Below are 25,161 nucleotides of genomic sequence, written 5' to 3'. Positions count from 1 at the left end.
TAAATGGAAAAATATTTGCAATGCCTTTGCATGAACGCGTTTTCGTTAGTGCTAATTTAATATAGGTTTTCCGAACCCGGAAACTGTTTAGTGACCTCTTCCTACAGTGAAAGAAGGTTTGTGAATTTCACTTTGTGCATTCACAATGCACAATTAAAATTCACAATGCAATTACAGCTTGAGGAGAAAATATAAATTTTTTTTCTCATTTGTGAAAATAGTTTCTCTCTTTGCGACTTTTATTATATTCCCCCAATAACAATGCGACTTTTATTATATTCCCCCAATAACAAAGCGTTATAACTAGTGATGGGCGAATCTAAACTGGTTCGCTTTGCCGAAAATTCGCCAAATGCATTGAAGTCAATGGGCGACAATGTTTTTTTTTTTTGACAACATTTTTTTCACCCCTATGGGAGTCTTTTTCGCAGCAAAAAAATAAAAAAAACCTGCTCATCAATTATAACTATGTTATAAAATGCTTAAAAAAAACAGCCTGAAAAAAACCTTATGGGTCCCAGAGAAAAAAATATTTAGGGACATTGCTATCCCCTAGACCTCACTGAATATTTAATTTGGCCCCATTATACCACTGAGGATGCCAGCAGCTGCTGGGTCTGCTCCCCTGGCAAAGACCAGTATATATAGGAGTGTTAAAATTTAAAACTTTACTTTAGGATAAAGTCTTTTTAGTGCTAACGAGAGAAACAAAGATATATTTTATTTCTGTATTTTTGATGAAGAATATTCAAGTAATAAAAGTTGAATAAAAATCTTGCAATTAAGAATGAGAAATTACATTTTGCAGTGTATTCTTGTTTATTGGATGGTTATTAGATTACAAATTTTAATTGTGCTTAGCGCATTCTTCAGTCCTTCTTAAAGATGGCACAAAATAATAACTTTTCCAGTAAGAAGTTTCATTACCTAGACGGCTCCCTAGCACAAACTATACACTACAACCAATTATGGAAAATTTAACAATGAAAAACATTTATTATATTCTGCATTAGATATTTCTATTCCTGGACCCTCAGTAGCTATTGGATCTGCTTGCAGTGATATCTGCTGGATAGAGGGCATAGTAAAATTGATTTAATAAACTCATAAAAGCTGTTGAAGGTTACAATTTTTTTTAACTTTAAAATAAACTCTTTCGGCCACATATGCCCTCTCCCTTGACCTTTTTCCTGCTGCAGGGGCTGGAAAGTGACTATTGCCTTGTTAGATCCTGTGCCTGGAGCAAGACTGAAAGATTAGGATCAACATCTTTATTTTTCAATCAAAGAACCTAAAACTGTCAGCACCTCAGGGTGAAAAACTCCAGCGGTGTGTCTGTAATTTGCCTGCACTATAAATCAGAATTCATATCTTTGGCACAGAGCCAGTGACCTTTTATAAGAGAGAAGTCCTTATTTCACCCCACAAATTTCAGTAGCAAACCTTAGACTGTTTGCTTCCCAGCCACGTCAGCTTTATAGGAACGTATATTAGCATTTATTTTAATTTTTAATCTTTGTAAAACCTTTAGATGCCTGAAGATGCACTTATCAGAAGGACCTCACAGAGAAATCCAATAATCTTAGAATAAACTTAATTAAAGCATATACAAAATGGCCCAATCAAAATAATGATCAAAAATGAATAAACTATTCTTCTGCCAGCATAGTCACATCTAATATTGTTTTTTATTCTATAAATTTAAGGCCCTAAAAAGCACCAATCCTCTGTGCTTGTCTTCATCAATGTATTAATGAATAGTCTGTGTATTATAATATATGGATATAGTTATACAGGTATAGGATCGGTTATCAAGAAAACCCATAGCACAGAAAGCTCCAAATTACGAGAAGGGCAGTCTCCCATAGATTGCATTTTATATAAATAATTAAAGATGTTTAAAAATGATTTCCTTTTTCTTTGCAATAATAAAACAATACCTCTTACTTCAAACTAAGATATAATTAATACTTATTGGAGACAAAACAAGCCTATTGGGTTTATTTCATGTTTAAATGATTTTATAATAGACTTATTATGTAATCATTTTATGAAAACGGAGATTCAAATTATGGAAAGATTAGTAATGTAGAAAAGCCAGGTCCGAACGTTCTGGATAACAGGTCCCATACCTGCAAAACAGGGATATCCAGTGTTCCAGTTTTGGGTGGAAAAAATCTTGGGCTGGCTCCACCACGTGTTCCTGTCGTCACATACAATTTCTTAAAGTTATAAGCCAAAAAATGGTGAAGGAAGCCTCAGGAAGCACGTCTTTGCTGCAATTATATTTAGGGACACATTTACTAAGGGTCGAAGTGAATTTTCGAATTAAAAACTTTGAATTTCGAACAAATTTTCAGGTACTTTGACCATCGAATAGGCCTAAATTCAACTTCGATTCAATGTAAAAAAGTTTGACTTCGAAAATCGAATGGGGGGCCTATGGGGACCTCCTAGAACCTATAGCCAACATTTGGCTAAGTTTTTAGAAGTCGAAGTAAAATCGGATTTCATCGTACGATTGAACGATTTTACTTCGACTGAATATGGCCAAATTCGATAAAAAAACTATGACTTCGAATATCGAAGTAATGCAATTCAATGGTCGAATTTCAAAGTTTTTTACACTTTGAAATTCGACCCTTGATAAATCTGCCCATTACTGTAATGTGCCACTACATGTTTCAGGCCGCAAGCCCTTTCTCAAGTGTACACACTTGGGAAAGGGATTGCGGCCCGAAACATGTAGTGGCACATCATAATAAATTTAATTGCAGCAAAGACCTGCTTCCTGTGGTCCCATACCTGCATTAGCAATAAAGTGATCCCTGGCTTAACATTCATTCTTTTGGCTGGTCTATAAATCACTACTTGTAACTCTACAGGGCTCATTAATTAAGCAGTTGTGCAACTTTTACCGTAGTTGTTGCTAGGGATGCACCTAATCCACCTTTTTCAGTGAAATTTGGATTTGACCAAATCCAAGTGCCTGGCCAAACAAATCCGAATCCTGACTTTTTGTCACACAAACAAGGAAGTCTTCTCTTTATCTCTATGTTGCACTAATTTGCATATGCTGTTAGATAGGGATGCCGTTTGAGCCCAAAACGTCGCCTGTTTGGTGGCACAAATAAAAACTTGATTTCAACATTTTGGAGTGCTGCTGTAATATTCTATTGAATAAGACTTCCTACCCTGGGCGGTGAGGATTACAGTCTTGCACCTGATGTTTCAAAAAGCAAAACTAAGGACATCCCAACACCAAAGATTTTTAGTTATAAATTTGCTCTTAGATCTATAATTAATTGTGTCTCTGCTATCGGTTCATTTTTGGGGTAAAAGTAGTTTTAGAGCACCTCTGCTGCAGGTTAGTTTCATCTGCAATAGTAAATAAAGCATTTTCAGCCTTCAGTTAGAAATAAAGAATGCCAATTAGCAGCTGGAAATCAGACTTCATAGAATACACATGATCCTCAGCTCAATTTCATAGATATCTATTACTTCAAATACTCTTTTGTTTATAAAGTGCTCATGGCATGATCTTGCTGAGCAGGTTCCATAGAATCAATATTTTTTGTGTTACACTTTTTCTATACAAAATGCAATTGGGTAACTTCTGATCTTCTCTGCCTGAGATGGAATCCATAAGTTTTGTATTGAACATATTTACTTGTGACATTACTATGAACTTTCTGGCAGCAATCACAGATGATTGACCAAGCAAATAATAACCCAGCTGGCTGGGGTCCTGAATTACTCTTTACCGTTGTACCTTCACTGGAAGAGAAAGGGCTTCAGATGTGATACAATAAAAGCACCTATGACATTGGTTCTTCAACAGAAGGGACACAATAAAACCCAATGAGTCTGAAAGGATAGGAATGAAAAAGCACAATGTGTCTTTCAACAACGGTTTTTGGAAAAGATTAACCATATAAACGAATAAGCAACAATACTGTCGACTTTTTTCAGAACTAGTCACGAGTAACCAAGTTCAGTGTATTTTCAGAACAAACTTTTTACAAAATGGACAGATAAAATCAGAAGAAAAAAAAAAGAAAGCCAGGTATAAATAAGTACAGTAGATTGCAAAAAAAATACTACTATTGTACGGGATGTAAAGAGTCAACTTTCCCCTACCTTACTGGAAGTCTCTGGTTAGTAACCTATGTCCAGAGAGTGGGAGTTATTCCCATTGGCCCAGGCATGGTTTTAGAAATTTCTATGTACTTGTCTATAAAAGGGGAAGGGACACATGGGCACACAGGGTTCATTTATTAAGCACTAGGAATGAGCAAAATATTTTATTGTGTTTTGCAGTGAAAAAAAAACACCCATAGACTCTAAAGTAAAAAATGTTGTGTGGTTTGATAAATGTTGCCCCATTGACTTCAATGCATTTGGTGTATTTGCCGCTTTACAAATTCTCTGCAAAACAAGTGGCCCATCGCTAAAGCACAACCACAGTTGCTGTGAAAATCTTGGCATGTGTTAAAGGGGCTTTCATCTAAAGCTGCACCTTGCATGGTTTTGTGCAAAACGTTAAATGCACCTTGCCAGTCTCTTTGGATTGACTTGTATGTAACTGTCAAGCCGAACCCCACAATCCATACATGATAACTATCCCAGATGCCATATAAATTATAACCATGCAAAAGTTTGGGATGCTTGCCAAGACCAAAGGTCAACCAAAAATAGGTTACCCAACTTGGCAGCCAGTTTCAACAACAATGTTGTGTGGGCAAGTGAGAGCAGTACCTACCTCCAAGGTACTTATGTACTGGGAAACAACAAATCGCCTTTGTCACAAAACTGTGGTATATGTCCCCATCCACAGCAAGCTGTAACATGACACCGTGAACATAAACCAAGCCCATACAGCCCTTCATTTCCTGAATAAAAGATAACAGGGAAGAGTGGGAATGTTGCTTGTTATGGTGCCACCAGAGAATACACTCTCCTTCTTGCTGACCTCCTTGCTATTATCTTACTATTATCCCTAACTTCTCTTGGACCTAGCTTTAGGTGGCCATACACGGAGAGATCCGCTCATTTGGCGATCAGACCCTAATGAATAGTAATGGGCGTTTGGATCGCGGCACCGCATTAAAGAACAGATGCGGCCGCGATCCGACAGGACTTTTAGTCCCATCCGATCGAGATCTGGCCGACTTTCGGGCAGATCTCGATCAGGGAAGCTCCTCGGGGGACCAATAAGCTGCCGACTCAGTCTGTTGGCAGCTTTTATCGGCCCGTGTATGGCCACCTTAAACCAATCCATATTCCCAGCTGAGCACCCTGCAATCCTTACCTGTTCCCCCTTACCCATACATCCTCTTTTTCTCCTCCAGTCTGCTCTTTCCCGGCCCAGTAAAGTCCCCATCCCCCTATACTACCTACACTCCCCCTTACTGAGAGGGGCAATGTCAACAAAATGGCACATATACGTACAAAACAAGCACATAGTAAGCATAACTTATTTACAAACTTTTGTTCTTTTTTTGTTTACGTTGCCACTTTTTTTGCATCAAATGCCTTTCATAACATTTTCCCCCTGAAGTTGTATCATGGGGAAATTATAGTACATTTATATAAGCATCTAATTACAAGAACTATTTTGTTTTGAGCTAATTGTTTTAGTTAATTTGTTCAGTTTGGTGTTTAAGTACCGGATCTGATTCTCTCTGCTTCCAATTATCCTGGTATGACTGTATATCTTGTCAATAAAATCTTCCTGACCTACAGCATATCTGCTCTTCTAGTAAAAAGTGTTTCCAATAAGAATGATTTACAATAATGTTTAATTTCATGCTTTTTGCAGCAAAACGTTTAGAACAATGAATGGTAATTACATATTTTACACTTTATGCGCTACAAACAGACCATTTGTTTTTTGTAACCCTTGCAAGAAAAAAATGCTTGCTGTCAGCTATACTTATCTAGTAGATGTATGCTTGCCAATTCTCCTTTGAGCCCTGAAACAAATCCTGTATTTTTTTTTTTATGCTGGCATGACAGCTTCGGAGAGAATAGCACCCAAAGATATGTTTTATGTAAGCACAAAGCTGCTTGCACAATATTCCTCTAACTCCCTGACACTTTGAAGAATATGTACATTGCTCACCCAGTGGTAGAATGATGTTATTCTCCCAAATTTTCTGATTTATGTTGGAAACTAAACATGTGCTGAAGCAAGTAGTATAGACCCACAACCTCATAAAAGCCTTACAGAGTCTAACATTTGAAAGGCATGTAAACCTGAGCACCTACAGAAGCTTAGCATGTCATTCTCAGTCTAGGGAGCACAAGCTGGTAAACCCAACTCAGCAGTCAAGAAAAGTTGAACTTCCATGCAAGATTTGTGTGTATAATTTTCTAGGTGTAGAAAACAAATTAATGATCACCAATGGTAAATGGACAGTTTATTTTTGACACGATTAAGGAGCATAAGGATATTAAATATCAGGAACCCCAAAGTTTCTCTTTTAAATGCTGGATTTTTATGCATTTCTAATTAGCTTTACTAATATAACTAATTTTTTTAAATCTCAAAGCACATTTGTACTTGATGTGCTTAAAAGCTTAACAACATGCAGTGGTGTCAGCAATAGGGTCTCGCACCACTGTGGTCTTAGTGTTCTACTAAAAAAAAAACAACAAGTTCAGCCATAAATCATGACAGTACTGTTGCTTTGTCCTGGACTCTGGCCCAGATTCGCAGCCAGATCAGCACGCTTCTTCCTGCCACAACCTCCCTTCTTTGGGTGGTCATGCCAAAAACATAATGCATGCAGGAAGGGGGGGGGGGGTATTACCATAGTAATCTGATACTGACTCAGTGTCATCATGTAACATGATCTTTGCAGAAGTGTTATGTCTTCTTGAATCAAGAGAAGCATGGTGTCTGTGTGCAGTTTCTCCTCTGTCTTAGAAAGCTGCAGGCTCACGGAAGATTAAGCTACCGATTATCCCATCTCTTAAGCAGAATGGCAACACTATCCCTTTAACACAGGAGTAGTAATGAACACGTTTTTTCACCTGTTACAGATTTGTTGGGAAATGCATAATTTTACTGACACTAAAAAAAAAATCTTTTCAAAATATTAATCTACATCAAAAGTTACCTATAGGTCATGTTTTTCGCTGATAGTTCTTTTTTTGGAAGTAATTGTCACTTGAAGTTCCTGAATCTGACTGTTTTGCCAACCTGACTGACTTCTTAACCTGTCATTTAAGAGTTTTTAATGCTAACAGACTCCTGCTGCACAAATATGGCAGCCCCCTCACAGAGGAACAGACTAGTAAGAAAGGTGATGTAAAAGCATCAGGCAAATACTTTTATTGGAAAATTATAGTATTCAAATACAGTGTTATGATGGATAATAAAAAAGTTGTTTTCTGGTTAGTATTGGTGATGGGCGAATTTATTCGCCAGGCGCAAACTTGTGTAATTCGCCACCGGCGAATAAATTTGCAAAACGGGCGCGAAAATTCACTGGTATAAATTCGCCAGCATCAAACAAAAAAGTCGCAGCGTCCAAAAAAAAAACGCCCGCTGGCGTCAAAAAAATGGCCGCCGGCATCAAAAAAAGAATTTTTCGCCGTTTCGTGAATTTCGCAAACTTTTCAACGAAACGACGCAAATTCGCTCATCACTAGTTAGTATCTCTTTAATAACAGAACTAATGCAGATCATTGGCCTATATCCTATGATGACCCAGCCCCCACAAAAATAGGGTTTCTTAATTTCTAATTTTCATGCATATTGCACATTTCAGTGCCCAAATCAATAAAGGCAATTAAAGAAATTAATGTCCCAAAATAACTTAAAACATAATGTAAAAGCTTCAACTATTTTATCAGCATACATGCAAAAAACAGCTTGTCTGAATTCAATCCTGGACCTAAACACTGACAATTGCATGTCAGGAGCTCTGCCCCCCATATCATGGGACATAGATCCCCACAACTATACATTTCTCCAAGGAATTCCAAGATAATGCTGCCTGCTGCAATCAAGACCAAATTATTGCACTAGATAAGACTATAATTTTGAAGGCGCACACCCAAGAGGTAAATGCTGAGGCGCCAATCCTATGGGGGCTGCCAAAATGAAGCCTCCTGTGCTCCTGATGAGTATCAGACAAAAAGGATATAAGGATTGCACACTCAGTCTATATAAAAAGTCAAAATTTATTATATCAAACACATTATCAGAACACCCTACGCACAGAGACTGAGGAAGTGCCGAGTATTATGGCAAGAAATGCATAAGTCAGTTCAGCACACCGACTGCACAAGACATTTCCACTTTGTGTGTTTCAATTAAGCCGCTTTCTTAAAGGAATAGTTCAGTGTGAAAATAAAAACTGGGTAAAAAGATAGGCTGTGCAAAATAAAAAATGTATCTAATATAGTTAGTTATCCAAAAATGTAATATATAAAGGCTGGAGTGAACAGATGTCTAATAAAACAACCAGAATCCAACTTCCTGCTTTTCAGCTCTATAACTCTGAGCTAGTCAGCGACTTGAAGGGGGGCACATGGTACATTTCTGTTCAGTGAGTTTGTAATTGATCCTCAGCATTCAGCTCAGATTCAAAAGCAACAGATATGACCCATGTGACTCCTCCCCAAGTCTCTGATTGCTTACTACCTGGTAACTAGGGTAACCAGTCAAACCAAGAGAGCTGAAAAGCAGGAAGTAGTGTTCTGGCTATTATATTACACATACACTCACTCCAGCCTTTATACATTACATTTTTGCCTAACTATATTAGATACATTTTTTATTTTGCATTTTTTGCATCTATTTACCCAGTTTTTATTTTAACACTGAACTATTCCTTTAAGACAACGACTGTGTCCCTGCATAGATTTCCAGCGCCCAGTACTGCGGGAGTTTCAGTTGCACAAGAAGTATACCGGCACGAAGTAGCCGGCTTCTCACAAGGGCCGAAGCCAGGAAGACACGGAGAACCAGGTGAGCTCTGATGCGGTCCGCTTAATTTTTGTGTACCTTAAACCTTAATTTTCTGCTTGATAATTTATGATGACCCCTAAGCTTAGCTTCTCAACAGCTGCTCAGAGCCCACTGAGCATGTGAGTCACTTTCCAAGATGGTGACCCCCTGTGATAAGTTTGAAGTTCTGGATTAGTGATGGGCGAATTTGCGTCGTTTCGCCAAAAAATTCGGGAATTTCGCGCGAAATTCGCGAAACGTTTTTTTGAAGCCAGAATTTTTTCCGCGAATTTTCGCGGGCGTTTCGCGAATTTATTCGCTGGCGGCAAATCGCGCAAATTAAAATAAATTCGCCCATCACTATTCTGGATCTTTGCTGCTATTGAGAAACCTAAACTTTAGGCTGGTACAATAAGTTGATTATACAGGTTTGGGACCTGTTATCCAGAATTCTCAGGACCTGGGGTTTTCTGGATAACGCATCTTTCCGTAATTCAGGTACGTAAGTCTACTAGAAAATCATTTAAAAATGAAATAAACCCAACAGGCTGGTTTTGCCTCCAATAAGGATTAATTATATCTTACTTTGGATCAAGTACAAGGTACTGTTTTTATTACAGAGAAAAAATGTATCTTATTTTAAAAATGTGGATTATTTGGATAAAATGAAGACTACGATAGATGACCTTTCCATAATTCAGAGCTTTCTGGATAATGGGTTATCAGATAGTGGATCCCATACCTGTATAAAGTATGGCAGTTTAGCCATATTCATTTTTAACTTCCTTAACCCTTTTCCATTAAATATTTACTCAAACAATGGGAATTGCAGAAACATGTAGAAACATTTGCCCCAGAGACATTAGCCCATAGCAACCTATCAGATATTTGCTTTCAGGCAGGTGGCAATAGATTTTATCTGCTGGTGAAAATATTGTGACATTTATTACTTCACCTCTTAAAGTACTTCTAGAGTCACTGACCGCAACGAGAGAGAAGCACTCCAAGTCAAATCATTAAAAAAAAACTTCAATTCACTAAATAAAGACCATATTTCATTTACATTACTTCTGACCAAATACATCAACATTGCTTTAACTTAATTTTTGAACTTGCCCTGAAAGATAAAACCACAGCCAGGAAAAACACTGTGGTTGCACCCAAGGGACAATCTTGTTCTATTAACATTTCTCAGTTCTCGCAGTAAAATGCAAAGCAAAAGGTCAATATCAGACACACCTGATATGCAGGGTGGATTCACTAGGGTTATGCATGTCTGCTGACCTGGACCCTTTTAAAGTAGCTCATTAAAGCATCAATTGTAATGTAATGTAATGTAAACTGATCTGACACAGATAGAAATTCAGCCCTTTTCAAAAGTAACCATGGAAATGGAAAAAGGAAGAAAGCAATAAAACAAATCATTTTCAGTTTAATACTAGAAATGTGCTGAAAAGGAAGGCTAATAGGACATAAATTAAATCATGCAATACAATTAAAGGTTGTTTAGAATTGGTCCATAACATTCTAAAAGTGGTTTTAAGAATTGAACTTTACTTTCAAGGAAATCCATGTAGGGATCCATAGGGTTATGTTTCCCTATTGTCTGAAAATTCCACATGGTTGGAGATCCCCTGCTGTGGCCAGCTAAATGTTGGGCCTAAATTGAATAATGGAGGGGGAGTGAGCCATTTGTCCCTAATGGAGTGTGTCCTGGCAGATTCCAGATTTGGCCAGAAGGTATCAATGTTTCGTAAACAAAATGTCGCAGACACCCACTAAAGTCTATGGGCGTCATAAAAATTGTCGCGCACAAATTTTTTTGACGCACGTCTTTTTATTTTGACGCCATACAAGTCTATGGGCGTAATTTTTTTGGGCGAAAAAAAAAGCCTAAAAAATTCGCCCATCCCTAGTGTTGGAGTCACCCAGAATATTTCTGTGAGAGCTGTGGATGCCTGTACCAGTTCTGTGTGAGCCCTGAGTGAGTTTTGGCCTGAGGAAAGGATATTGCCGGTACCAGCTTTGTGTGAGCCCTTGGTGAGTAATCAGCCTGAGGTAAAGGTATTGTAAGGATCCCAGCATGTGTTTTCATATATGTGGACAGGTTGTGCTTCATAACCTGCTACGTGGGAGCTACTGCCTCTATCCAAAGGAGAGGTATAGGGGGCAGGTAGTGCTACCTGGGCTAAAGAGCTCTTGGGACTGTGACTGTGTGTCCATCAGGAGTGGAGTGTGTGAATGTGTCCTGGATAGAGACTGTGCCAGGAGTTAAAAGACCACATGGGTACCCCATGGCAAGATCTATATTGCATTGTATAATTGAATTTTGGCTTTTCATTCTTATATAAAGTTCTATTTGTTTTACTGTAATGGTGCGGTTAATCATTTGTTCTTAGTGGGGCCATCCGTAGGTGCATTCCCAGGTACCACAAGGTGGAGGCACTGCCATGAGAGAAATTCCCAATACCATTTCATTTTGCAAAGGGCTTTCAGGACCTGTCGATGATAAGAAATTATGGTGTATATCCTGTGGCACATTGGGGTGACCAACAACAATCGCATTGGGCTGAGATGATTCTGAATCTTTTTTAAAAAATGTAAAAGCATGTTTTTATTAAAATGCATTAGTTAATACTGCTGCTCCAGCAAAATTTTGCACTGAAACCAGTTTTTCAAAAGAGAAAACAAATGTTTTTATATTTAATTTTGAAATTTGACATGGGGCAAGACATGTTGTTAGTTTCTCAGGTCCCCTCAGTCATGTGACTTGTGAGAAGGCTTAAAGGAACAGAAACACTTCTATTATTTATATAAATAAGATGCTGTGTAGCAATGGGGGCAGCAATCCAAATGAGAAAAGTCTCTGGTTACACAGCAGATATCATTATGTCCGTCTAGGAAGGGGGTTATATTCTAATAAGCAAACGTTACTTTCCCACATAATCTCCATTATATGCTTGCCTTGATTGATTTTATAATTTACAATTTTCCCCTTAGAGTAGAAGAAACGATCTGTTGTAATCTTAAAAGCATACAATGTATACTAATATGTTGTGCTTTATTTCAGTTTCATTCGTTGTCTGTCTATAGGTTTTCCTTATGTTAGAACCAGGGTCTACTTGTTAGATATTATATTACCATTTTTATCGAAACTTAAATACTATTCTTTGTTAGTTATAATGTTACTAGCTTACACCGCTGAAGTTACATAGTAATCCTATGGGTTACTGATTGTTACACCGGCATTTGCATCCATGAAAATACGTTTTCTGTGTACAACCAAGGACAATCTGGTTTAGCCAGTCTACTCAAGTTGCTCATGTGATGTGCAGGATCATTAGGTACTATCATCTGACTCCAGTTAAGTAGCAGTGTCGGACTACATATAATTAGAAGAGGATCAGTAGGCCTATCTACTCTGTTTATTAAATGTTAAATTTTAGTTCTACATCTATAAAATTGCTTTCTATTTATCCTATGCATGCTTGAATACAGTACTTTCACTGAATTAGTCCCCATCACATCCATAGGAAGACTTTTCTATGTGTTTCAATGCATGTTTCCTTATAGTTAAATTGGGTTGAAAAAAGACAAAGTCCATCAAGTTCAACCCCTCCAAATGAAAACCCAGCATCCATACACACACCCCTCCCTACTTTTAATTAAAATTCTATATACCCATACCTATATTAACTATAGAGTTTAGTATCACAATAGCCTTTGATATTATGTCTGTCCAAAAAATCATCCAAGCCATTCTTAAAGGCATTAACTGAATCAGCCATCACAACATCACCCGGCAGTGCATTCCACAACCTCACTGTCCTGACTGTGAAGAACCCTCTACGTTGCTTCAAATGAAAGTTCTTTTCTTCTAGTCTAAAGGGGTGGCCTCTGGTACGGTGATCCACTTTATGGGTAAAAAGGTCCCCTGCCATTTGTCTATAATGTCCTCTAATGTACTTGTAAAGTGTAATCATGTCCCCTCGCAAGCGCCTTTTTTCCAGAGAAAACAACCCCAACCTTGACAGTCTACCCTCATAATTTAAGTCTTCCGTCCCTCTAACCAATTTAGTTGCACGTCTCTGCACTCTCTCCAGCTCACTGGAGTCCAAAACTGAACTGCATACTCCAGATGAGGCCTTACCAGGGACCTATAAAGAGGCATAATTATGTTTTCATCCCTTGAGTTAATGCCCTTTTTTATGCAAGACAGAACTTTATTTGCTTTAGTAGCCACAGAATGACACTGCCCAGAATTAGACAACGTGTTATCTACAAAGACCCCTAGATCCTTTTCATTTAAGGAAACTCCCAACACATTGCCATTTAGTGTATAACTTGCATTTATATTATTTTTGCCAAAGTGCATAACCTTGCATTTATCAACATTGAACCTCATTTTCCAGTTTGCTGCCCAGTTTTCCAGTTTAGACAGATCACTTTGCAAAGTGGCAGCCTCCTGCATGGGACCTATAGTTCTGCACAATTTAGTATCATCTGCAAAAATAGAAACAGTACTTTCAATGCCCACCTCCAGGTCATTAATAAACAAGTTGAAAAGCAAGGGACCTAGTACAGAGCCCTGTGGTACTCCACTAACAACACTGGTCCAATTAGAAAATGTTCCATTTACCACCACTCTTTGTAGTCTATCTTTTAGCCAGTTCTCTATCCAGGTACAAATACTATGTTCCAGGCCAACATTCCTTAATTTAACCAGTAACCTTTTGTGTGGCACTGTATCAAATGCTTTAGCAAAGTCTAAGTAAATCACATCCACTGCCATCCCAGAATCGAGGTCTCTACTTACATTCTCGTAAAAAGAAATTAAGTTAGTCTGGCAAGATCTATTACGCATAAAACCATGCTGGCACAAACTCATAGTATTATGATTTGCTATGAAGTCCAGTATCTTATCCTTTATTAACCCTTCGAAAAGCTTTCCTAATACTGACGTCAGACTAACTGGCCTATAGTTTTGAGGCTGAGAACGGGATCCTTTTTTGAATAGAGGCACCACATTAGCAATTCGCCAGTCTCTCGGCACAATGCCAGATCTCAATGAATCCTGAAAAATTAAGTAAAGAGGTTTGGCAATCACAGAGCTAAGCTCGCTAATTACCCTGGGATGAATACCATCTGGCCCTGGACCTTTGTTAATCTTAACCTGTTCAAGTCTCTTTTGAATTTCTTCATGTGTGAACCATGCATCATTAGTTGTATTACTAGAATTGGGAGTGTTAAGAAGGAAACCTTCACTTACTGGTTCTTCATTTGTGTAAACAGATGAAAAATACGAGTTCAGAATCTGCGCTTTTATTTTGTTTTCATCAACCAGCTGACCCCCCTCTGATAGTAAGGGTCCCACCCCTTCCTGCTTCATTTTTTTACTATTGACATATTTAAAAAATAATTTTGGATTTTTTTTACTGCTTGCTGCAATATCCTTTTCTATAGCAATTTTAGCTTGCCTTATAGCTTCTTTGCATGATTTATTGGCCTCCTTGTACCTTATAAATGTTTTGGCTGTACCAGCTAACTTGAAAGCCTTAAAAGCACGTGTTTGAACCAAAAAGGTTTTGCTTTGCAACGACGTTCCTTGCTTACAAGTGGAATATACTGACAAGTATATTTATTAAGCAGCATTTTAAAGACTTCCCATTTTTGTTCTGTGTTTAACCCTGTGAAAAGCATTTCCCACTTAATATGTTGCAGAGATGCCCTTATACTGTCAAAGTTTGCACGTCTGAAATTTAGTGTTTTAGTTACTCCCTTATAGAATTGCTTCTGCAACAGAATCTCAAAGGAGACCATGTTATGATCACTATTCCCTAAATGCTCACCCACACAAATGTTAGAGATGAGTTCAGTATTGTTAGTTATTACAAGGTCCAAAAGAGAGTTATTCCTAGTAGGTTCTTGAACGAGCTGGAATAAAAAGTTGTCATTCAGCATATTTACAAACCTACTAGCTTTTTCTGTCTTAGCAACCCCATTACCCCAGTCAATGTCTGGATAATTGAAGTCACCCATAGCAACAACTTGACCCAGCTGTGAAGCCGCTTGTATCTGCAAGAGTAGCTGGGCTTCATACTCAACACTTATACGAGGTGGTTTATAGCATACACCAATGATAATTCTTTTTGATACCTTTTGCCCAGTCGAAATCTCTACCCAGAGTGATTCTACACCCTCACCAGTGCCAGCTATTTTTATTTCTTTAGCGCATGGCTTTAATTCAGGCTTTACATACAAACCCACTCCTCCACCCTTTTTAATCCCTCTGTCCCTCCTAAAAAGGGTGTAACCATTTAAATTCACAATCCAGTCACATGTTTCATCCCACCAGGTCTCAGTGATACCAATTATATCATAATTTTTAGAGCATGCAATTAATTCTAGGTCTCCCATTTTACCTGACAAACTCCGTGCATTTGCCAGCATACAGCGGAGGTTACTACTTTTACTTTTGAAATGTGCATTACTTAGTGAAGAATTATACGCTGAGTTAGTATTATTCTGTTTTCCTTGTAACAGAGGGACATTTCAGTTTTCACTTTCCAATTTAACGTTCTAATTAACTTCTGTTTTCCTTCTGGAACTAAATGTTTCAACTATGCATCCCCCCTCTAGACTGTACATGTTAGGGCATTTAGGATTTCCTCATATTCTGTTATTTAGACCATTATTCAACATTATTATATGTATGTATGTATGTATGTATGTATGTATGTATGTATGTATGTATATTTTTATTTATATATGGTGAAATTTGTAATTTTGCCAAAATCCATGGGCTCTCACATTGTAAAAGGTTGGACCCAGAAGATTAAGATGTCCCTCAAATATTTTCATCTTTGACACACTATAAATGAATGGAGGTTAAAAGACTACTGTCTTGAACTTGGCCATGTTTTAATCCAATGACCTATAAAAATGGCATCATAATACTCATGATCCTTCAATATCATATAAATTAGCATGTTAAATATATCCTTCTAAAAGGTGCTTAATGATTTTGTCCGTTATCTTGATTATTGGGCAGATTTATCAAAGGTCAAATTTCGAAAAGGATGTGAATTTTATTTTACTCTAATAATTTCGAATGTACTCACAACTCAAATGGCAGGTTACTTATGAAAAATTAGAGTGTCCAAAATACGATCAAATACGAAGGACCCAAGAATTTTAATATTATTCAAATCAAGTACGAATTATCCAAATATTCTAATTTTCCTCTGAAAAAAAACTTGAATGCTATTGACACGTTCAGATGGGTCAATGGACCTCTGCCATTGACTGATTAATTTGGCAGGTTTTAGGTGGTGAATATTTTAATTAGAAGTGCTCCATGGTGGAGGTGTGATAAATCTGATATTTGAATTGGTTCTTTCAAATTCAAATTTGTTTATTTTGACACAAGTATAAAATGTTCCTAAAGCTAAACAAGTTAGTTCAAACAAATCCATGTAAAAGTACATGAAAAATAGAATATCCAATGTAGAAAACAAATTGTACAGCACTATTTAAACCTCTGCTAAAAATGAAATGGGTTTCAGTAAATATTATGCTACAATAAAATCCCTTGAAGAAAAACATTAGTGTTACCCTAATAAAATATTTCAGAAGAACAATGTATACTATTTAGCCTTAGGGCATTCTTATTACATTTTTACTTTTGGCCAAGATACATAGTCAACAATACAGGTAATTTAAAAGAAAGCTGCTTTATAGTTGGGAAATATACAGCCCCATTTTTCTGTTGAGCAATCATTAGCCATGGTTTATTAACTACACTACTGGATCATTATGAAAAAGAAAAGTTCCAATCTTTGTCAGCATTTATAAAGTGTTGTAATTAAATCCAGTCATCCTACCTCCAGAAAATTGGCAAATTCATCAGCAAACCCATTAGAAGGGTTATGTTTCTTTCACCCAGCACAACATGGAAATTTAATAGATTTTTTTTGCCAGTTTTGAGTAGTTGAGGCTGAAAAAAGACAAATGTCCATTAATTTCAAAACCTGAAATAATTCTTATTCAGCATCGTATTATTTCCAACCGATCCATCAGTTAGAGCCATTTATTTCTTCTGAACTACAACCAGCAATGGATCCTGTAAGTTGTAGTTGCCAAAAGGTAGAAGACTGAAAGTTTGATATTCTTGACTAACTGTAAATAAGAATGGGACCCTTGCCACAGAACAGAAAGAATGGCAGCAAGTCATGCCAGCATCAAGTCTGTGGGACATGGGAATTCCTGACCATCAAGAAGCAATACAATCTATGTAGTAAAAGAGATTGGAATTGGATTCACAATTTAATTTCTATATTTTAGTCATTACTTTAAAGAAGAAACCTTCTCCTAATCCCAGGCCCCCTCCATCAACTTCCCCTACTCTGTCAAATTAACCCTATCTTTGTGCATGCTATTAATATACAGTTGTGCAATGGGTTTGGCAGGCTTCCTCATGGGCTACTGTGGATCAGATCACAGAGAAATTGAGGTTGCAGGAATACACTTGATTGAGCCCCACCCAGTACTAGTTTTGAGGGCATGCTGCAGCTGGCAAGAGAAGAGGATCTGAAGTAGTGCAAGATGTAGTTTGTCAACGCCGCTTTGCAATTATCCAATTTTATAGTAGATACAAAGATAGGGAACTTTTGACGTGAATTTTTGAATCGTGGAAGGGGACAGGGCCAATGGAGAAGCCATAGGAGTTGGGAGGAGGGCTTTATTTAAAATAAAGATTATTAAATTGACCTCAGTTCACCAGCTGCACCAGTAGCAATTCATCTGTTTATTATTATTAATATTAAGGCGCAGATTTATTAAGGGTCGATAATTCAAATTTGAATTTGTCAAAACTCACAAATTCAAATTGATTCGAGTTTTCAGGTCAGAAAGTTCTGAGTGAATTCAAATTTATAAGAGTAAAAAGAATTAACATACATTCGACCTTTGATAAATCTGCCCCTAAATGTCCTTTATATAGCATTGGCCCGTTACAGAGTGCTATACAATATACTGTATGCAGTGTAGCAAATACTATTCTATGTTTTTGTCATAACCAATTTCAGACCAAACATGCTTGATGCTTATTTAAGATAATTTGTCTTAAATAAATAACTAAAATATCAACTGTTATGGCTTTTTAACCTTTCTATAAAGATGCATTAGGCACAAGAACTTTGATAAGCTTATTGGCTTAGTGTCCAAGCAGTGCTTTATAGATTTTATATCTATGAAGTGTATTATAGTTGTTTAAGAGCCAGTCAGCAAATCCTGTTACTATAGAGTCTAGACTTTACATAACTCTTGCCCCACATCCTCAGCATGATTACATTACCTTAAGTCTCTGCCAACATATGGATTAATGCAAAGCAATTGAAGTATAAGACCAAGGGGTGCATCGATCATCCATCGGACATATTTCTCCTGCCTACATCTTTACATTTCCAGCATTTCCAACAGATCTAATCTAATTTTTATAAGTAAACACCCCCACTTTGGTTGCATGATCTTTTGTATGGTAGTTAGTCTACTGGAAAAATGTTGGTCTTCTAAAACCATAAAATGGTGCTTCTTTGCTGGAAATATGTATTCCCCTTTAAAAATTAAGAGGTGGGACTTTACTAAGGAAGTCATGGCCCCTATAATGTTAGGGACCCCACGACAATGTTTAATAAAGTGTGTCAAAGTTAAGTCAGGCTAGCTCAGTTCAGAGAGCTTCAAACATTTTATTAAAATGTGGCTTTGCTAAATATAAAAAAGTTTGGATAGTTCACCTGCATGTCATTGATCAGTGAGGCAAATGGAGCACATTTTTTGTTGTTCATTTGTGAAGCTGCCTATCAGCAAAGAACATTATTGCACTAAATTATTAGTATTAATAAAATATATGCCAGTCACTCCAGCCACAGGTAATGCTATTGGCAATGAGTAGTCTCTTGATCACAGGTTCCTCATATGAAGTAATTGTGCATTTATATTTGTTTATTTGCATGCATATCTCTAATTGCATGTTAGATTTTCATTTGGCTTGTAGATACAAAACAAGTTACATGCCATTAAGAAGACTGCTGACAGATTAAAGTTGTCTTCATGAAACCCATATTTATAACAACTCTTGTACTTTCCAGAAGTAGTTCTCTTTTTAATGCTACTGTGATTCCACCTACACTTTTACTTAAGGGGAAACTATTATTAAAATAAAAACATAATAAAAACAAAGCTGATCTCCAACAAAGAAGTGTAATACTTCAGATGACTATTTTTTAAAAAGAAATTTTCCTGTTTGCTCATTCCTTCAGTTCAACTACTGCCCTTATTTTTTTCCTGGAATACTTTATTGTTCCTTAGTTTTGTTCTCTCTAGGACAAACTAATAAAATCTACCCCTCACATCAAATTTATTGTATTGTATTTATTGTAATTTATTGCAAGTCCATATTTGTGCATAGTCACTGATTAGACACTCTACTGTCAAGTTGGTTGAACATGGAGAGTGGCTTAAGGAATTTATAAAGAATCTACAGGGTTGGATTCCCCACTGGAGTACAGGGAAAAATACAGGTAAGCCTTGATACTTATATTAAAACAAAATTAAAGATGCGGCATCATTATTTTCACCTGGAGGTGTGGCATAGCGAAGCAAAGCTGTCAAGTTGGGTGACAATTATGTGAACATGGAGAGTGGCTTAAGGAATTCATAAAGAGTCTACAGGGTTGGATTCCCCACCGTAATACAGGGAAAAATACAGCTAAGCCTTGATACTGTTATTAAAACAAAATGGAAGTGCTTTCCACTGTGAAACACACCGCCATCATTATTTTCAACTGGAGGTGTGGCATAGCAAAAGAAAAGATGGGGCAAGATGGGCTAGGTGGCAGTCCCTTGACTCGTGTACCCGGTCTGAGTCTAAAGAAAAGCACAGTAGCAGCAAAAATACAATACAATAATCCCAGATCAGATGGGGCTAAGAGGACTAATAAAAAATGCACTTAGGTACCATTTATTTATTTTCATTAAGATTCCAACTCCCTTTAACATATTGGTTTAAATGGAAACTGCAAACATTGTATTCTGAAGAATCAGTTTTTACATTTCACTGATGGTGATAAAATGACTAAATTTTATGAAACAGCAGCCCACTCTTCTCTCTCCCATACACAGCCTTCACATTCTGCATTGACCATCAGCAGCAAATATTTAGATGAATGGTGCTGGTTGTACAATTGCACCTCATTAGTGAGGGAAAATTAAAGGCAGTGCTGAGAAGTAGGCAATTCCTCACAATTAACTCTGACAGTTGCTTCTCAAGAAATTGTGGCAGAATGCATTTGCTGTTTTTTCACTGCAGCAATAGAAATTCCCCAACTAGTAAGGAACAATTAAACCGATGCTAAAATATATTTAGAATAAATGCTTTAATTGTGCATTTCTTGGGATGGGGGAACATGTGTGGAATACTGTTGGAAAATGCACAACTGACTTTCAATGATTTCATTAATCTTATATAGATTAGAATTGGTCTACTGTATATACAGCATTAAACCACTGTTCTTAGATATGGGGTAAAATGTCAGAAGACCATGTACAGGAACCTGCTCTGGCCTCCTCAATTTGTTCCCAGTGTGAATAGAAACACATTGGAGATGTTTTCAGCCAACCATCTCTCTCTATATGGAAAAATTATTACAATAAATACTGCAAGAGAAATGCACCTTCCCAGCTTTAATGAGATCTAAAAATGATCTTTTTTTTCCTGTAAATGTCGGGTCATTTGATTTCACATAAAAGAAAGCTTCTGATACACAGAATATGAGATGTACTGGACACTGTACAAGATTTATCAAGCAGTCATTTCAAAGGGCTTCCAATATATTAAATACCAGGTATGTGCAAAATTTGGGCAGCCATTCCATGATACTGAATTTGTAGTGGGATATTTGCCAGAGCAATATCTAAAGGACTTTAAAAATATGCGTTAATAAGTCAAGTAGAAATGTATACACATTAAATATTGCCTTTAGATACTTGCTTATCTCTGCCAATTTCTACTTATTAGTGCACTAAGGAGAGATCTCTGTGTGCCAGCACCCTTAGGCTCATTAACTTTGCCACCTGCATTCAGTAGAAGTAAATCTAGAGCAACTGGACATACTGAGTAAACACTGAATTATTTCAATGATTAATCAGCAAGTCCAGTTGATCTAGATTTACTTCTACCAGATATACCATGACCTGGATGAATGAAAACCTTCATGGACATATTTGCCACCTGCACTTAAAGAAGTTTAGGGTTTGCTATACAATTAGTTAAATATCACGGGGCTACACTAAGGGCTCTTACACATGAGCGTTTTTACCTGTGCTCCCCTGCGTTCCGTTATTCGGCGTTCAGCCGCAGGGGAGCGCAGGAATAGACGCATTTAATTATTTCAAATGGGGCTGTACTCACACAGGCGCATGTAGGCGCCGAACGCAGGTTGAGACGCAAGATGCTGCATTTTTCCTGCGTTCGGCGCCTACATGCGCCTGTGTGAGTACAGCCCCATTTGAAATAATTAAATGCGTCTATTCCTGCGCTCCCCTGTGGCTGAACGATGAAAAACGGAATGCAGGGGAGCGCAGGTAAAAACGGTCATGTGTAAGAGCCCTAATTCCATGTTTCTGTAATCCTATTTTTACCCCTTCATGTATTATAGGATGTACATCATACTATACACAGGTCCTGAATCCCCTTTGCTAAATTAAATAGTACTGGGAATTTCTCTCAATGGCACAGCCTCCACCTAGTGGGATCTTGGGATACACTTTCAGATGGCCCCACTATGAAACAATAATTAAACACACCAAACAAAATATATCTTTATATAGAAATAAGGAAAGGTAAATTTCAATAACAGTAACAATAATAACCCTGCTCTTGGGTACCTGTGTAGTAAGCCCAACCCTGGCACAGTCTTTCCCAAGGAAAAGTCCCACACTCCCTTCCTGGTGGACACAGAGTCTCAAGAGCTCTTCACCCTAGGTAGTGCTACCTGCCCCCTGTACCTCTCCGTTGAATAGAGGCAGTGGCTAATAGCAGGGTTATCGAACAGGACCTGTCCTCACACAGGGGACACATGCTGGAACCTTTCAATACTCTTTCCTCAGGCCAAAACTTACTGAGGGCTAACACAAAACTGTTACAGGTATCCGCAGCATCTTACAGAAATCTTCAGGCCGACTCCAACACCCACCCAGAGTGTGAGTACATCTCAAGCCTCTTTCACTAAAATCCATCTCCAGGCATCTCTCTCTGGTTGATCTCTCTCGATTAACAGGGTCCCATTATCTCAGAGCCCACCTAGGACATCTCCACCCATGTGGTTTCTCTCCTCGCCTGGGGACTGTTGCAGCCAGAGCCGCAGCCTGACAAAATCAATCCATTCTCAGTGATAACTTCTGGCCAAATCAGGGCAGACTGCACTAAGGACAAAGGACTTACTCCCCTTCCCTTATCCAATTTAGGCCCAACACTTAGCTGGCCACAGAAGGGGATTTCTAGACCATAGGGGAACTTAACCGTATGGGGCCCTACATTTCCTTTTTTTTTTAAATGACTGTTCAATAGTTACTTTGAATTTTTAATAGAATTTTTAATAGAACTCAAATAGACCTTATGCAAATGTATCTAAAGTGTTTCAGACAAAAGCCTTTGTTGTGAATATTTTGCATGATGCCTGACATTTTTCCTCCACTTTGGAAAAATAGAACATGTTAAAACGTCTAGGTGAAACTTTTCTGCCACTTGTCACTGCGACGTAACGTATCATTAAACCCATTTTAGGTTTCTATTAAATAGGCAAAAAATCAATTAAGGTAATTCACATTTTTTTGTTGTAATTTTGATTTTGAAATAGACTTTTTCCTAAACATGTCCCTAAATGTCTATAAAAAATTCATGTAAATGGAAAATCCAGAAAAAAATAATTGTGTGATTTGTTTTCATGAACAGAATAATCTCTAAAAGTGAATGGGGTATACAGAGCAATGATTGCACACATTTCTGTCCTTGGCACAAACAATTGAATTTAACTGAATCCTAATAAATGGAATCAGAGAAAGTAAAACCACACTCTGCTATATATTCAGTTGTACGCAAAGAGCATTTTAAAACAAAACACTGTGCTAAAACTAGTTAATTTCACACAGGCATAGTTAAGACACTCCCAAAGTTCTATTTGGGAGCAGAATTTAGGATAAATTGTTGGTATGGCCAAGTATAACTAGGACTGGTCACTCACAGTAAGTTGTGGCCTAAACTGTTCCAGCTTTTAATAAGACAATGCTGGCATGCATGGAGACGGTAAGGACAGGTTTTTAGGGAGAAAAACAGCAAAGCAATCCAATATTCCACAGAATTTAAAAATATGTGCAATTCTCATTTATTCTGAGCGATTTGTCATTTAAAAAAGAGACAAATGAGGGAATATAATTTAAAGTCAGTACTGGAAACCTTATTTGCAAAGTGAACGTTTATGCCTCTGAGCAAATTTCATTTAGCTTTTGCAAACCAGGCAACTGTTTATCTTCAACTTTCAACAGTGGGTGAAAGATTGCAAATTTTATAGTTTGCACCAGTATGCAGTGTATGTAATAAAATTTGTTATTGAAAAAATTATGTTTGCTCCAAAAGATTACACCACCTTCAAGCACTTCTTAAAAGTGTGCAATATGCAATTAAAATTTGCAATGCAATAACAATCTATTTTTGTGAATATTGTTGATCTCTTTGATCTAAAGTTGACTTTAGTTCCCCCCCCTTGTGTGAATAGCAAACAAATACATGTCTTAAGTTTGAAGTGCAATGTATTAAAACAGATAAAATTCAGTTCTGATACTTTGAGATGAAGACATCGGAAATGCATTTGTTAGGAAGGTGATGGGTGCATAACAACTGATTTACTGGATGGAAAGAAGCAGGACCATTACTGTATATCACCATCTCTCCCATTACCTCACTCATATTCAATTTCACCTTCTGCACTACACTCCAGTAGTTTCATTTCACTCAGATGAAGTGTCAATATTCCATCTAACACAAATAAATTATACATTTAAATGCAACAGTGATGGCTTGAAACAGAAAAGATTGTTTGGCAGATATTGTGAATTCCACATATATACTGTAGAGTGATACTGGCACCTTATGGGCAAAGGGTTGTGTAAGATAAAATATTAATTAATTATTTTGGTCCCCATATAAATATATGTACGGTGCTGTAAACATCTCTGGGCTTTGCACTTCAGTGTGCTTTGACTTGTGATAATAAAATTAGGGATGATCTGAACCCTGGATTTGTCTTAAATTCAACCAAACCCACGGCAGGATTTGGATTCAGCCGTATAGAATCTGATCCCTTAAAAATCACACGACTAGCTCAATTTTAATCTGCTGAATACAAACAAACCTTGGTGATATTTTTATCTACCTTGAGTTAGATAACAAGAGACTTTCTAATTAGTGCCACTACATAGAAGTCAAACAATTCAAGTTTGGCCAGTCTTACCATCTACAGGGCGCTTCCTCTGAAGGGACATTTCTATATCTGAACTAATACTCTGTTGCTCTGTTGACAGAAATTAACAAAATCAGAATGGCCAAACTACCGTATATATGGTCACGGGAGATGGGCTAGTATATGGCCTCCTATGCTCACGGAAACTAATCACATCTCTCATTTATTATTAAAGGGGACCAGTCACCAAAAAATATTCAAAATCCTATTTTATGTTAGTCAAGCAAAATGAACTTTAACTACACTATATAAATTATTTGAATCTTGTTTCCTTCGTTCTGGGAACTCATAATTCAAGCAAGCAGGCAGGAGCCATTTTGTGGAAAAATCTTGTTTGTGCACCAGAATGGGGGACCTGTTGTCCATCCCCATGCACGGTCTACACAATTAAATGGTGAATAGAGCAGGGGAATGTGGGGAGTGTAATGATATCTATTAAATGCCGAATGGAAAGTGAATAATTGTCTGCCCGACTCTATGCCTAAGGCATAGAGGAGGGGCAGGCAATATTTGATTGAAAGCAGAGATTTTTAAGTGAGTTCACAACAGCTATGAATGTTTTAATAATGAATCTTGTTCCATGTTTAATTTGAAAAGGAATTTTATTATACAGCTTTTTATGTC

At 37.4% G+C, this 25,161-nt stretch overlaps 1 protein-coding gene across 1 annotated transcript in view; it reads right to left on the bottom strand.

Annotated features, from left to right (window-relative positions):
- Positions 1 to 25,161, bottom strand: part of clstn2.S (calsyntenin 2 S homeolog) — a 454,486-nt gene that overhangs the window by 271,439 nt on the left and 157,886 nt on the right. The window lies entirely within an intron of this gene.

The sequence above is a fragment of the Xenopus laevis genome, chromosome 5S (genome assembly GCF_017654675.1).
Source record: "Xenopus laevis strain J_2021 chromosome 5S, Xenopus_laevis_v10.1, whole genome shotgun sequence".
Taxonomy (NCBI): Eukaryota; Metazoa; Chordata; class Amphibia; order Anura; family Pipidae; genus Xenopus; species Xenopus laevis.
Note: the sequence above shows the minus strand (reverse complement) of the source record. Positions and strands in the feature narration are given on the sequence as shown.